Source organism: Physeter macrocephalus, chromosome 18 (genome assembly GCF_002837175.3).
Source record: "Physeter macrocephalus isolate SW-GA chromosome 18, ASM283717v5, whole genome shotgun sequence".
NCBI classification, from domain to species: Eukaryota; Metazoa; Chordata; class Mammalia; order Artiodactyla; family Physeteridae; genus Physeter; species Physeter macrocephalus.
This window is the reverse complement of record NC_041231.1, coordinates 72917161-72933410: the sequence shown is the minus strand read 5'-3', so window position 1 is coordinate 72933410 and position 16250 is coordinate 72917161. Positions and strand designations below refer to the sequence as shown.

At 40.3% G+C, this 16250-nt stretch overlaps 1 protein-coding gene across 3 annotated transcripts in view; it reads left to right on the top strand.

Annotated features, from left to right (window-relative positions):
• BTBD9 (BTB domain containing 9) overlaps window positions 1–16250 on the top strand; it is a 402264-nt gene that overhangs the window by 122239 nt on the left and 263775 nt on the right. The window lies entirely within an intron of this gene.

The window sequence follows — 16250 nt, the reverse complement described above, 5'->3', positions numbered from 1 at the left end:
TTCTGAGACTGCAGTGTGGAATGTGCTATACTTGGCACAGTGTTCTGAGACTGCAGTGTGGAATGTGCGATACTTGGTACAGTGTTCTGAGACTGCAGTGTGGAATGTACAGTAATTGGTACAGTGTTCTGAGAATGCAGTGTGGAATGTGCAGTAATGGCAGTGTTCAGAGACTGCAGTGTGGAATGTGGGATACTTGGCACAGTGTTCGGAGACTGCAGTGTGGAATGTGCAGTACTTGGTACAGTGTTCTGAGACCGCAGTGTGGAATGTGCGATACTTGGCACAGTGTTCTGAGACTGCAGTGTGGAATGTGCGATACTTGGCACAGTGTTCAGAAAGTGCAGTGTGGAATGTGCCATACTTGGCCTAGTGTTCTGAGACTGCAGTGTAGAATGTGCAGTAATTGGTACAGAGTTCTGAGACTATAGTGTGGAATGTGCAGTACTTGGCACAGTGTTCTGAGACTGCAGTGTGGAATGTGCAGTAGTTAATACAGTGTTCTGAGACTATAGTGTGGAATGTGCAGTACTTGGCACAGTGTTCTGAGACTGCAGTGTGTAATGTGTAATACTTGACACAATGTTCTGAGACTGCAGTGTGGAATGTGCTGTACTTGGTACAGTGTTCTGAGACTGCAGTGTGGAATGTGCGATACTTGGCATGGTGTTCAGAGACTGCAGTGTGGATTGTGCGATACTTGGTACAGTGTTCTGAGACTGCAGTGTGGAATGTTCGATACTTGGCAGTGTTCTGAGACGGCAGTGTGGAATGTGCAGTACTTGGCACAGTGTTCAGAGACTCCCGCGTGGAATGTGCGATACTTGGCATGGTGTTCTGAGACTGCAGTGTAGAATGTGCAGTACTTGGTACAGTGTTCTGAGACTGCAGTGTGGAATGTGCAGTACTTGGTACAGTGTTCTGAGACTGCAGTGTGGAATGTGCAGTACTTGGCACGGTGTTCTGAGGAGGGTTAGACAGAAGTGCTTAATTGGTTAACATTTTTTCTCTGATTTTTGTGTATTGCTTAACCACTTGTCAGAATAGTGTTCTCTTAGCAAAATTAAAGAAAAAATAAGAAAGCTGCCAGAAAATAGGCTCAACAGAGGGCCAAGTGTAAGAAATGAGCCGCTAGCTGTTGCTGACAGGCACTGTTTAGATTCCAAATATGCTAGATCATTCATTAGTGTGTGTGTGTGTGTGTGTGTGTGTGTTTTCAAATATGGTACATAATTGATATGGAGAAAAACGTGAGGGGACTTAGCTTGATTGTACAGGTTTTTGGTCTGTGGAATTTGTATCGTTAGGTTCCCATCTGTTTTAGATATAATTTTGTGAGTAAATCAACATGGAAACAAGAACTGGCCCATTCTATTAATGGGAGAAAATTCCCAAAGGAGGTGATAGGCACAAATCCTTATTATGGAGAGTGAAGCTTACAAGAGGAAAGGTGTGGGGCTTCTTGATTTTTAGAATCAAAGATTTAGAAAATTGGATGGTGTGCAGAAGCAGTAGTGCTCGTCACCTCTTCCAAGTGTCCCCTCACATTACCCACCTCTGATGCTGGCTCTCTCACTAGCTCAGGCCAGTGGGCTGTTAGCAGAAGGGATGTATGGCCCTTCCTGGCCAGTGCACCCGGTCCACCCCTTTGTGGGTTGCTTCCTGCTCTGTTTTTTTGGGGGGTAGGGGGTGCTAGATAACAGAACGAAACAGAACACGTTTTGAAATACATATGTACTTCTAAATAATGACAAATTCAGCTATGTTCCACAGACCTATTTAGCGCAATCTGCTATTTAGAAGTATGTATAGCCTTCTTTGCTGCGTGAGTATGGAATGTGGATGATAGACTAGTTCAGTGATAGACTAGCTCTGGTGTTGTGACTGGTCCTTAATATTTCATATGAGTCCTGGAAAAACTTCATTGTGGAAAAAACTGGGATAGGTTGAATTCGGTTTTAGATATTATAGACAGGTGCTTTCGGCAGCCAAATTCATACAAATGACCAGATTTCTCTCTCTCTTTCATACTTTGTTGGGAATCACTCCAGTGTTGATCTTACTGAAGATTTTTATTAATATGAAAGTAACTTTATAGTCAGTGTTTCTGTAGAGTCAACAAAATTTCAGAAAAGCAGTGTTAAAACTGAGGGACACCTCAGCCTTAAACCTATTTGTTTTCAGCAAATCTGATGCATGTTATCCTCCTTGACTGCCTCTTTCTGTAAACCTGGCTATTGTCACCTCACTCGGTTGCTTACAGTTTGACTCTTACCAAGCTTGTGTAATTAAGACTTGAAAAAATACCTTCTGTCCTGCTCGGGACTTGAGAGAATAGCCAGGTCTGAAGCCTTTGCTTGCTGTAATGGTTGCTTAGCTAGTTGGTTGGAGTTTTATAGCAACAAGTTTTGGAGATCCTCTAGTATGATGATTTTCATTGTAATAGGTCTTGTTGTAAGGAATAGTCATTGTACTGATAATAGTTCTTTCCTAGTGAATACCTTATTTTTTTTCCTCTCCCCTGCTCTCCCCTTCCCTCCCCTTCCCTCCTTTTCTCTCCCTCTTTCTTTCCATTTAGTGAACTGAGAAACTTGAAGAAAGGAACCCCATGCTGCTGCCATGTGTGGGGTCCAGTAATTCTGATCATTTTGAAGAGCTAGCCAGTTCTAACACCATCCTTAGGAATTATCTTACTGAATGTAGCATCTTTTGTGATGGGTGAAATGATAAACGAGGGAATGCGATTTGGAAAAAAAAACATATTGGGGGGCCTACATTAGAGTATATAAATCACAAATTAATATAAAGTTCAGATAATACTTTATCCAGAAATTGCGACAGTAATGGGAGGTGGGAAAAGTTCCCTCCATGTGTCCATTTTGAGAAATACAGTGTTTTTATTTGGTACAGTTGCATATTCATTTCTAACAGACTGCATCTCAAAAGGATTGGACTTTTATAGATTCTATGAATATTCAGAGAGTCACCAAAACCAATTCTGTCCTTTACCTTATGCATCTAGACCCATCTGTCATTTGCTTGGTAGATAGTCCTAGCTCTGTATTGTGAATTCCCTTTTGAGAAAAAGATATTTCCCACGTGGATAGGAGGGACATACTGGTACCTTTGCTGCCCTCGTTGAAAGTTTCAACCCTCAGGGTAATTCTTGGAGTGTGTGTGTGTGTGTCTGTGTTGCCAGGCCCTGCCCACTTTGGGATCTGGCATCAACTCTCAACTCTCCTAAGCTTTTAGGGCATTGTTTAGGACACTGATGCAGAAGGGGAAGACATAATGGCTGTTGCCACTAGTAAGTCATCAGGGTACTTGGCAAGCTGGCAAAAGCTAGAAGCCTTATCCATTTGCATCTTAATTGGTGTGACCATTAGCCTAAAGCCTGAATTTTAAAAGTTGTCCCTTGAGCCCTTTCTCCCTTTTACCCTCTCATTTTCCTGAAGCTGATTTGCATCTTTAAGAAAATGTTTCTCAGCATTTTAAAACTCATGCCCTTTTTGATAAACTCAGAAATCTTACACCTTTCTCAATATTATTTAAAATATCCATTAAAAAGTAAGAATTGGGGGCTTCCCTGGTGGCGCAGTGGTTGCGCGTCCGCCTGCCGATGCAGGGGAACCGGGTTCGCGCCCCGGTCTGGGAGGATCCCACGTGCCACGGAGCGGCTGGGCCCGTGAGCCATGGCCAATGAGCCTGCGCGTCCGGAGCCTGTGCTCCGCAACGGGAGAGGCCGCAGCAGAGGGAGGCCCGCATACCACAAAAAAAAAAAGTAAGAATTGAAACAAAAGAATCAAGGCAATGGCACTCTTAGAAGGATGCCCTTTTTTTTTTTTTTAATTCAGTCACATGAGATCAATGTGAAAGTGGGATCTGTTTGCTTGCCACAAGCGTTTTTCCTGTTCTTGCTAGTGACAGAGCACAGCATAGGTCACTTTCACATCAAGCTTGTTCAACTGCTTTGTTTTCATGGTCACAAAGGGTAAGAGAGCCTACTTTGCAAATATAGTCTATTTTATTATAATTCTGAAAATGCATGTTCAGACTACACATGGGACCATCTTCCCCAGAAAAGATTTGGTTACACTCCCATACCATCTCCCACCATCTCACTGCTTTAAATACTTAACTATGAAGAGAGAAACAGATGAAAGTAATTAAGATGGGGTAATAAGTAAGATATTCTTATTCGTGAGCACATCCACATCTCTCAGCCACCATCCCTGTGTGGCTGTGTTATTGCTCCTCCTCTTTGTTGTCCTAACCACTTCCAGGTCTACCTGCATAGTCAAAGTGGGTTTAATTGATTCATGCATGTGACTCCATAGCTCCTAACCCCGGTTTTAGTCCTCTTGGACCTAGGGAGAAGACCTAGGTAGAATAGGTCTTCTGCATTCCTTCAGTGGTAGGAAGGGTGTTCCTTGAGGATCTCCTAGAGTACAGGCACTGGACCGAGTGTTCTACTTGCATCATTACTCCGAATCCTCAGAAGGTTCCCATGAGATTGGAACAATTATCTCCATTTTGTAGATGAAGAAACTAAGGCGCAGAGATGTTTGCCTGCATTGCTCTGGGTGGTGGAGTCAAAATCCAAAACCCAAAGTCATTTCTACTTACATTACAGAGAGAGAGTTGCTTTCTTGATTCCAATGACATGAATGATCTTTTCAAAAACATGTTCAAACTTTTCTGTTCTTTGGGTAAGCAGAAGGAGAAAAAAAATTAATTAGATAATCATTATTATTTTTTTGAAAATAACTACCTTATTCCAGCTAGTAACTATTGGGTTGGCCAAAAAGTTCATTTGGGTTTTTCCATAAGATGTTACAGAAAAACCCAGACAAAGTTTTTGGCCAACCCAATGTTTGCTATAGCGTCTGGGGCAATGCAGTAGAAAACCAAGAATATTATAATCATTTACCTCATATTTTCAGTTATTTATAAACAGCATTATAATCCCTTTTCATATGAGAAATCAATATATTTTCAAGAATGGAAGTATTATAGATTGGTCTAAGGGAGTTTTTTTGATAAACTGCAAGGGTAAATATCTTTCCATGCTTCTTCAGAATAATATTTGGAGCCCTTAACTTTGAATCCATTCTAATAGGAGTTGTAGTGATTTTTAAAAGTGATGAATATTTTATACTGTTATTTAAAAACAGAAATGTTCACATATAGAAAACATGAGTAAAAGGCATTTCTGTAATTTTGAACTTGCCGTATGTACTCATTGTATTGTGTAACAGGCAAAATAGCATTCCATAGTGTTTATAATCTCTCTTTAGAGCTTAGATTTTAACACATAAAAATTAATACCACTCTAATGCTGACATTCCCGCCATTATTCTAGGCTTATAGAAAACAATTCACTCATCATTGCAGCTCTTGTCTGTCCAAGTAAGGTTTTGCTTTGTTTTTCTTTGATTTTTTTTTTAACTCTCCAGAACATTTCTTAGGAACAAATTAGATTTAAATAAAAACTTTAAATTTGGTGAGGGAAATTGTCAATGCAAAGATGGCCTGGTAGGGCTTCCCTGGTGGCGCAGTGGTTGAGAGTCTGCCTGCCGATGCAGGGGACACGGGTTCGTGTCCCGGTCCGGGAAGATCCCACATGCCATGGAGCGGCTGGGCCCGTGAGCCATGACCGCTGAGCCTGCGCATCCGGAGCCTGTGCTCCGCAACGGGAGAGGCCACAGCAGTGAGAGGCCCACATACCGCAAAAAAAAAAAAAAAAAAAAAAAAGATGGCCTGGTATTGAAAATATGTGCTGAGGTAAACCACTGCATTAAAACTAAATAAATAAATAAATAAATAAATAAATAAATAAATAAAAGCTAAGGTTATATTATCACCATTCAAAATGAAGATTGGCTACTGAACTTTGGCCTATAGAAATTGCATTTTGAGCTTTTGACCACTCGAGGGCGCTGTGCCACTGCAAACCACTTATTCAAGTCAGAAGTCATCAAATCTTTTCGTTTGTTCTCTCTAAAAAGATAAAGGATTTATATTCTTGTAATGCCAGATCAGTTCATACTTAACATTCAACCTTTAGCTGTAGAAACTTGTTTGAATGACAGTAATGGCTTCATTTCAAGTTATTTAAATGTTTAATGCTGTGTAATTTACTCAAATGTGTATAATCCTTTATTTAACTAGATGAAAATAATATACTGTTAACATTGTTTTTAGCATTAATTAATGTGACTAACTGAAGTTAAAAACACTAAAACCAATTTCCCTGTTTTGTTGCATCATCAGACTGCAAAGAGGTTTCCCTCTGGCCCAGGCTGATTTCGGTTCAGTGCTCATCTCCCTCAGTCAGCCCTGCTCGCTGCCCTCCACCCCGCATTCTACTCTCTCCCTGCTATTTCTGTAGTTAATCTGATTTCGGTATTCCGACTGCTACAGTTGGTAGCAAAACTGACGAACAGTAGATCGTTTCCCTTCCGAAAACTTGTCTTTTCAATGCATTATGATAGGAGCTTCTTAGCGTTATTTCATTGTTCCAAAATGAATGTAGTAATGATTAAAATCACTAAGTTACTGTAAGCACTTTAAAAGAGGGAAAAAATGGAGGTAGGTCTTGACGTCCCTAGTCCTGGCAGTCGGTAAGAACTCATTTTCAGCAGGAAATGGTGGAACCTCAGTATTCCTGCCTGAAGACTCCATCAACACAGCTATTGTTGCCACTGACTCTCAGTAATAATGAAAAACAAAACCAAAAGCCCCTGCTGTTTTCAAAGCTTTAGTCTGGTCTTGGAAATCAGATGAGTATAAGTCAAAACCTGGTAACACCTTTCTGGCAGCTTGCTTGTACTTCTGTGATGTGTTATATTAAAATGGCCCATTACAGTTCTCTGTTTGTAGGCATAAATAATACTTTCTCGTTAAACACTGCGCCTCCAGGGTGCCGGAGAAAGGAACAATTTCACCCATTGCAATTGTTGATACGTGTCCTTTATTCAAAGTAATTGTTAGGTCACTGAATGCTTTGTTATTATTCTAGATTCTGGAAGTTTTGTCTGTAACCTGGACAATTTTTTAAGGGTTAAAAATGCAGAAGTACCTCATTCTTTTTAGGTTAAATTTTAGATGAGAATTGTTGTCTTGGGAAAAAAGTTGTCTTGGCTTTAAAAAAAAACAAAACCTATAAACAGAATCTGCTCCTTCTCATAGTAGTCATATCATCGTGTAATCATGTAATCCTTTATATGCAGTGGCACTATTTTATTTTGTATATAAAATCTTATATTGAAAGCTTAAATTTAATTTCATGAGCAAAATGCAATCTTATTTAATTTCATGAACAAAATGCACATTGGCTCCGGTTTATTTGTTTACCAACAGTTTTTAAAAGAATTTGTATGATATTTTTGCAACACCATAATTTTCCTTATCATAATTACATGTATGTATATACAAATATATATCTATATGTGTTTTAAACATTATGTGTGTATTTGTATATACACACATAATAGTTATCTCAGTTGGGTAAAACAAAATAATAGAAACAAAGTATTATACTTAAGTATATGCTATATAGCAGTTTTAGGACCTGAGCTTATGAAATTAATGAATGACAGAGTGATGTAAGTTTTTGAATTATTATTTTAGTTGCATCATTCTTCTCTTAAATCACTAAGTGAGGAGAATACCCAGTACTTTATAAAGAAGCTACCTTTCATTTGATCCTTACAAGCATTGTATTAGGGAGTGGTTGTAAATATCAGCCCCATTTTACAGAGAAGGAAATGGAGCCATCAGAACATTAAAATTACTTTCCCAGGATCACAGCAGTAGCATGGTGTAAAGCTGGGGCCCAGCTCAGTTTCCTGCTCTTTCTTCCTCTACCCTTCCTCATTTGAAGGCCACTGTGAACCCTGAACAGAAGCTGTGAACAGAGATCCCAGGAGAGGCCTGTGCTGGAAGGCTGGCCTTTGTTTCCCTGTGTGTTCTAGTCTTGCTTAGGCTGTTTCTGTGTATCAATTTTCTCATCTCTAAAATGGGATCTGGTTAGTCTTTTTCCAGTCTTGTTCAAGACGGTGTAAACAATAATGGAGTTTTAATTTAATGAGAATTTTGAGCCTGGGGGTAAAAATCTATTTACAGTGTAGTTCTTACCTAATATGTTTTTAGAAGGGGGAAGTGGCTCTTTTCTTTTCCTTTACATCAAAGACAATAAACAAGCTTGAAGAGGAACGTAAATAGGTGGATGAGGCATCCTCCATCATTGAAACACAGGGAAGTATCTCTTTAATTATTCTTAATAAACTTTGTTGGGCCAGGTGGAGGACTGAGGATTTGTTTCTCTTCCTTCATATTGCCTCCTAGCTTTGCAATTTCTTCTCTTCTCATTGAGTTTTTTTTCATGTACTTATAGGGGTATGATAATAGGCTGATTTCTTTAAGAGATGCAGTGTTATCAGTGTTTGACTGCTAAGATTAAGTTAAACCATAAATTAGGACATAACATTTCCTAAAGACATTTTATGTTTTAATCAGTGCTGAGATGAGAAAGATAAATAACTACTAAAGTAGCAGTAAAGTGAAGAAAATGAACCAGTGTTATTACTTAGTATTATGCAAGAAAAAAAAATTATTTGTTAAGTATATGTAAATAACTACTAGTTAGTTAGTTACCAGAAAGGTAAGAACTTTAGCTCATTAATGTGATTTCTTGTGTCTTGTGTGACCTGGACTCAGGACTTTGTTGGTGGCACCCACAATGCTGCTACTGTTATCTAACCAATGCTCTTCCTTTCCTGCCAGTATCATAATACTTCAGGGCATGTACTATTTTTCACAATATTGCATTTGCAGGTACTTCACAGGGACAGGAGGCAACACTTTGATCTCCACTACAACCCTGCCCACCTCTTCTTGAGACCATTTCTTCTCGTTGCTTGAGTTTCACTGCCTCTTGTCCCTTCTCGTCTCTGATCCAATCCATGCCTGCCCTCAAAGAGCTCTCTCGGGCTTCCCTGGTGGCGCAGTGGTTGAGAGTCCGCCTGCCGATGCAGGGGACACGGGTTCGTGCTCCAGTCCAGGAAGATCTCACATGCCGCGGAGTGGCTGGGCCCGTGAGCCATGGCCACTGAGCCTGCGCGTCCAGAGCCTGTGCTCCGCAATGGGAGAGGCCACAACAGTTAGAGGCCCGCGTACCGCAAAAAAAAAAAAAGAGCTCTCTCAGCATGACGCTTGTGACACCTTTTCTCTTTCGCCTCAGAACTTTCACCACCACTTTTTCTCATCCAAGTCCCTTTTTGGGTTTTGTCTTACAGCATTTATGCCCATATCCAACATTTACAGTTCCCAGCTAACTTAGAGGAAACCACAGCGAGGTTACCTGGTGCCTCCTCTGGGAAAGATCTATGCATTAGTGTTCTAGAACCCGTTTCAGCTTTGGTTCCCTCTGCCTTTGACCCTGTGGGCCATGCTGACTTCTTGAAAGAATTTCTGTAACTGACATGACATGCCGAAAGGACTACAGCCCTCCCATGTCAGATGTTCCTTTTTATCATCTCTCACCTTTTTCCTCTCCTCATGGACAGGTCTCTCTGGGGTGTGGACGCTAACTAGCCCTCAGCATCTAATGCTGAGCTCCCTGTCACGTGTCAAATAAGCATGAGCCTTAGAACTGGCCGTGTCTTTTGAGACTGTAGTGTCCACACCTCTCATTTTTAGGTGAGGTATATATGGCACTCAGAGAGACTGGGTTTTGTGTGAGGACGCGTAGCAAGTGTGAAGCAAACTCAGGACTAGCATCCTGGCCTCTTGACTCTTAGTCCATCCCGTAGCATTTACACTACACGTTCTTTCCATTTGGCCACCATTGGGCAGAACCTCTGCAGGCTGTGTGGGTTTGGAAGACTTACACTGGCTGCTTTTTAGAGACTTTAATAGATCACCAGCCAGCTCCAGTAGATGATCCCTTGTATGGTCCCACACCAGCTTTGGGCTATTACTGATCTTTATCAAAATCACAAAGAACAAAAAGCCAGGGGGTCAGACTAGATAGAAATGCTACATTTCTGAAATTAGAAACAACAAAATTAAAAAGACAAAAGGTAAATGGCAAAGTGGAAAAATTACAAAATTTGTATCAGGAAAAAAGTTTAGAATCTTTGCTATTTGATTCTCAAAAGAAACAGATGAGCACCCCAGAAGAAAAGTGGGGGTAGGACATGTGACATTAAGAATAGATGATTGACAAAAGAAGGCAAATAAATAAATGGCCATTTGAAAAAAACAGATCAACCTCACTGTGAAGCAAAGAGAAATCATTTGTGCTTATTAAATGGGAAAATATTTTGAATTATGTTCATGGTCGTGTTGATGAGGGTGACATAAAATATTCTCTCATGTTGGTTCTGGAAGGATTAATTAGTTACAGCAAGAATGATACATACATACTGTGGAATTGTACAACCATTAAAACTGCTTTAGGAGAATTTTATATGACACAAAAATGCTCACAAGTTGACTTGTACCTAGTTAAGTGGAAAAAAAAGGTACTAAAATAACAATATTCTAATTTTTTAAATGATGTATGTGTATATGGATTTTTTAAAAAGCTGTAAGGAAATACACCAAATGTTAAAAGTGTTTATTATCAAATAGGATTATGAATGATTATTCTTTTCTTTAAATTTTTTTTATGTTCTATAATCAATGTGTACTATTTTTGAAATTAGAAAAAAGGAAATTAAACATTTTTTATAAGAGGGATTGGGACTTCACCTTCAGATCACATGTTCTTTTCAGATCTGCTGGTTCTTGTCTGACCTTTTAAAAAGCTGTCTCCTGCTCCTCGATTTGCAAAAGCATGTCTCTGTAGTAAAGTAAAGGCCACGTGGCACAGAGAACATAGCCCCAGCCTCGGAGCCAGCACGAATCACTGTGCTGTGTGGGCATGTCCTCGTGGCCTGAAGAAGCCACTGCCCCACCCCCTCCCCTGGGGGGCTTCTTCATTTACAGAGTGAAGGTGTTGGCTCCTAGTATCTGTAAGGCCCTGTGCAGCTCTGAGATTGGATCATTCTCATTTTTCCCCAAGCTCTTCAGCACTCTCCTTTCCTTCTTAGGCCTCCTTATATCATCTCACTTATCTAGGTTGAGAGGCCAGACCCACTTTATGATCTGACTCTGGGAAGTTTTGTTGTCTTTGGTAAAAGAAATGAACAAACAAACCCTCCAAAGATACTTTCTAAAACCTTCAGGGAGTTGGTTTTTCTTAGCAGGTATATTATTCTCTATTACAACTATTCCATACTTGTGCATACATTTTTAGGCTCTAGAACAAGGGTCAGCAAACATTTGGCTAAAGGACCAAAAAGTAACTTATTTTAGGCTTTATGGGCCACACAGTCTCTGTGACGTGTTTTCCTCCTTTTTTTCCTTTAAACAACCCTTTTAAAAGATGTGAAATTCATTCTTAGCTCGACGGCCATAAGCAGGCCATAATCTGCTGACCTCTGTTCATAACTTTAGAGGAACAAGGAATTATTTTGTCATACCCAGTGATACTTGTAAACTTGTTTTTCTTTTCTCATATTTCTAAGACAGTTCTTCAGACTATAAATAAAGTAATCCTTCAAGATGACAAAAGAGAATTTATATAATGGCTAACCAAAAGCACGTTATTTTGTCCAGTTCATCAAACGTCTGTATAACCAAAAGCTCTAAGATGGAATCTGCATTATAGGGCTGTTTTAAGTTGTTCTTTGTAGCATGTTCTTTATATTATTCCTGAAAATACCTTAGAATCCTAGATTTGGGTGAAGATTTTAAGAAAACTGAACCTCATGTTTTTAGCAGGGCTATATCCAGTGCTTTAAACTCTCCCTTCTAAACGTAGTGGTCAAGAGCACAGATTTTATAGTCAAACAGATCTGGGTTTGGTCCCAACTTCGTCATTTATCAACTATGTGGCCTTTTCAAGTTAGTTAGCTCTGCTAAGCCTTGGTCTTCTCATCTCTAAAAGGAGGACAGTAGTAGCTTGTGTCTCCTCACAAGTGTCAAAGGAGAGCAGACTTATAACACAGTCTGGGCACTGCTCTTGGCACACAGGAGGCACTCAGTTGATACAGGATTATTATTATCCCTTTTAGTTTTAAAAGAATATTCAGTGTTCTTCTGGAACTAATTATCTTTTCAAAAATATTTTATTTTTATTTATTTGGTTGTGCTGGGTCTTAGTTGCGGCAGGCAGGCTCCTTAGTTGTGGCATGCATGTGGGATCTAGTTCCCCGACCAGGGATCGAACCCGGGAACCCTGCATTGGGAGTGTGGAGTCTTAACCACTGCGCCACCAGGGCAATTCCTATAATCCTAAATAGTAGTCAGTTTCAGGAAGTGTTTCCATAGCTAACCCACATCTCATCTACTCTAGAACTTAAACCCAGTCTGCTGAACCTGTAGTCCATTTCTTTTTATTTAATCTTCATTAGACATTAAAAAAAACTAGTAATGACCCCCTGAAGAATGAAAATAGAATATTTTCTCATTAATTCTAGTTCTGTTAACCTTTTGCCATAAGTCTGATTTCCCTGTACACTAGTTATTTTTATGTTTCAACTTTCCCCTTCCTGTGCTTTTCTGTAGTTGAAGAGCAAAGAGCTGGACACAGTATCCTAACCAAGGACTTCATCATTTCATTCCTCCATTCAGTAAATATTTACAGAGTACCTACCATGTACTAAACACTGTGCCTGGAGCTAGACATACAGCTTGAACAAGACCAAGTCCCTGCCCTTGTTGAGCTTAGGCTCTCACAGGAGAGGTAGGCAAATGAGATGTGAAAAATAAACATGACACTTTTTAGTGTAGTGTTTGAAGGAATTGGAAAGGGGTGATGAGCTAGCAGGTGACTGAGTTTGGGGAACAGACAGTTCGGCAGAAAGATCAGGGAAGTCCTCCGTGAGCAAGTCAGTTGAGCTGAGACTTGACTTTTTACAAGTTGGCCATGCAGAGAGCTAAGAGAAGAGTGCTCTAGGCTAATGAACAGCAATGGTAAAGGCTGTGAAGTGGGAACTATCTTTGGGTGTTTGAGGAACTGAAAAAAGGCAGTGTAAGTCTGAAATCTGGTGGTGGATAGTGTACAGGGTGTTGGGAGAAGATATGGCTAGCAATGAGGCAGAGAGGTACGCGGGAGCCAGGAACTACTGGGCCTCGGTGACATGGAATTTATGCTAAGAATGATGGGAAACCATTGGAGGGTTTAAGTCAGGGAATAAAATAACTTGGTTTATATTTTTGAAAGACCACTCTCTAGCTACTGTGAGAATGGACTATAGGGGGGACAGGAATGAGGCAGGCAAGGAGAAGCAGACAGAGAAAACTGCAAAGGAGCTGCAGTGAGGCAGAAAGAAAACAAGGAGAGGGTTTTCATGGAAGCCTAAAGAAGACAGTCTTTCAGTATGGGCTGAGGGGAGATGAGAGTGGGCAGTAGACGCAACACAAGACAGATAAGAACAGAAAAGTGACTAATGGCAAGGTGGACCTTATTGGTGACCTTACTGAGAGTCAATTCGGTGGAGCAGTGGGAGAAGGGAATGGAGGGTGAGGTAATAGGGATGGCAATAAACGTAGAAGATGAAAGGAGTGTCACCGGGAAGGGAGGCAGAGAAATGGCAAAGAGGCTAGAGGGCTCAAGGTCAAGGGAGGATGATATTAAGGTATGCTTGTATGCACGTGGCAATGACTCCACAGGAAGGGAGGATTTGATGATGCAGGAGAGTGGATCGTTAAAGGACCGGGTCCCTGATATGAGAGAGGGGCTTGGCCCTGGGACTCAAGTGGAAAGTTGGCTTTAGGTAGGAACGAGGTTACTTCTTCCATTGCAGAGTATGTAGATTGACTGAGATGAAAATGCAAGTATTACCTTCATGTTCACAATCCTTGCATTTCACTGGATCTTTGTGGTATATTATGGCCCTCTAGTTCTTTTTGTGCTGTTGTGCTGATTTATTTGTGCAATATATTTTTTCTCCCTCTCCAGGCCATGTATCTCACATACGTATCTGTTTACATGTCTGCTCTCCCACTAAACTGGCATCTCTTCAACAAGAGTGGTTATCTTTGTATCTCCAGACACAGCTCAGTGTTTGGCAAGAACTGAGTTGAAGGGATGACAGCTGCATCAGTACAAAGGACTCATGTAACAGCTACACAAACATGAGGTAGAAAGGAAAGTAATTTGAGAGCATGTAAAATTAGATGTTTGCATTACTTAGAAGAATTAATATGGTTTCTCTTACCTAAGTTGAATAGTTACTGATTACCAGAGCTGAGGAGTAGCTAAGGGTGAAAAAAGGACCACCTCACTACCACATAGAGGAAGGTGGGATTTTTTTTTTGAAAATTCTCTTAAGAATGTCTTTTTTTAAAAAAATTTATTTTGTTCAAGTATAGTGATTTACAATGTTGTGTTAATTTCTTCTGTACTGTGAAGTGATTCAGTTATATGTATATATATATATATACACACACACATACATATATATATACGTTCTCTTTCATATTCTTTTCCATTATGGTTTATCATAGGATATTGAATATAGTTCCCTGTGCTATACATTAGGACCTTGTTGTTTATCCATCCTATATATAATAGTTTGCATCTGCTAAACCCAAACTCCCACCCTGTTCCTCCCCCATCCCTCCTCCCCCTTGGCAATTCACTCTCTATGTCTGTGAGTCTGTTTCATACCTAAGTTCATTTGTGTCATATTTTAGATTCCACATATAAGTGATATCATATGGTATTTGTCTTTCTCTTTCTGACTTACTTCACTCAGTATGATAATCTCTGGGTCCATCCGTGTTGCTGCAAATGGCATTATTTCATTCTTTTTTATGGCTGAGTAGTATTCCATTGTATAGATGTAGCACATCAAGAAAGTGGTGTTCTAAAAGCCCCTTTGAGTAGGGATGAGTTAGTGTCTGGCATGCTGTGGTGGAAAACACAGTTCTAGGTTCAGGAGAAAGTGATACCCAAACCTATATGAGATAAAGCAAATCCCAGAATGGTGAGCTTGCTTGTGGGGATCTCAGTAGCAGGGGAAGTCTTGTGTTTAGAACAAGAGTAAACGTGCAAGAGATATGACCTAAGCAGATTTGTGCTGAAATGAGTGAGAAAAACTTTATAGAAAATTTCAGTTTAGCATATGTAGCTCTTTCCCAAGTGCTTTCTACTCAGATTGGGGGAAAAGACACAACAAAACAAAACAGTTAACTTTCCCCTTCAACATTATACAGCACATCCTAAATGAAACATGACTCTCTGAGTTACAAGCTGCTGCCCCTGGCAAAGAGGCTGGTTGTAAGTGCATAATCTCAATGTGTGCCCTGAAATTAATGTTCTGTGGGCGTTCCAGGTTTGTGTGACATACTGTAAGTTATATCCAACCCAACTGTTCTTCTAACTGCCTGCATTAAGTATCATGAAATGAGTTCCCCTGAAAGGAACCATCTGAATGAAGAAGCTTTTATGCCTTTATAACTCCTTACTGCATGACCCCAGGTCACCACTGTTGGTATTAGGAGCTTTCTCTCCCACTTTTCACTCTTCTTGCCTTTAATGGACGGACAGAATCCACATCAGGCTCTCTCTCAGCTTCCAGGTGCTGGCAAATGGTACTGCCATTCCCGTTGTGGGGGAAGGAGGCAGGCACTGGCCTCTCCATCATGTCTCTTCTCTTCCCAGGATGTCAACTGGAGAAAGGTCACAGTCAGAGCTGCCCACCCCACAGAGTTCGTTTTCTCCAGATTCATTAAAATGCTGCCTTCATCTTTCCCTTGGATTTTTACTTTTCAAAACACTTTGCATTGTGCGGCCTCATTTTATTTTATATTGAGATGACAGCCTAACATCTCACCAAGTATCAACTGGGAATACAATTCTGCCCTCACTGTGCTGTGCCATCTTGCCAAGTTCTGTTTTTGTTACTCAGCTTTCATTCAGAAAGGAATTAATTTGAGTTATATGATGCCACGGTTGTCTCCTTAAAGAAGGCTAGATGCTTGCACATCTTGGGAAAGTATCTGTGAATGTACTTGAATCTTCCAGATTAGGTGCCATTCCTCTTCTCTCTCCTTTTCCTTTCACATCATCGTAGGGTCCCCTCATGTTAGAATTAAATCTTCCTATTTTGCCTGTCCCTTCTCCATGGGATTTTACTGAAGGGGGCCTTGCCTTCTGTCTTTATTTCCTTTTACCTGAGAGAAGCTGATGC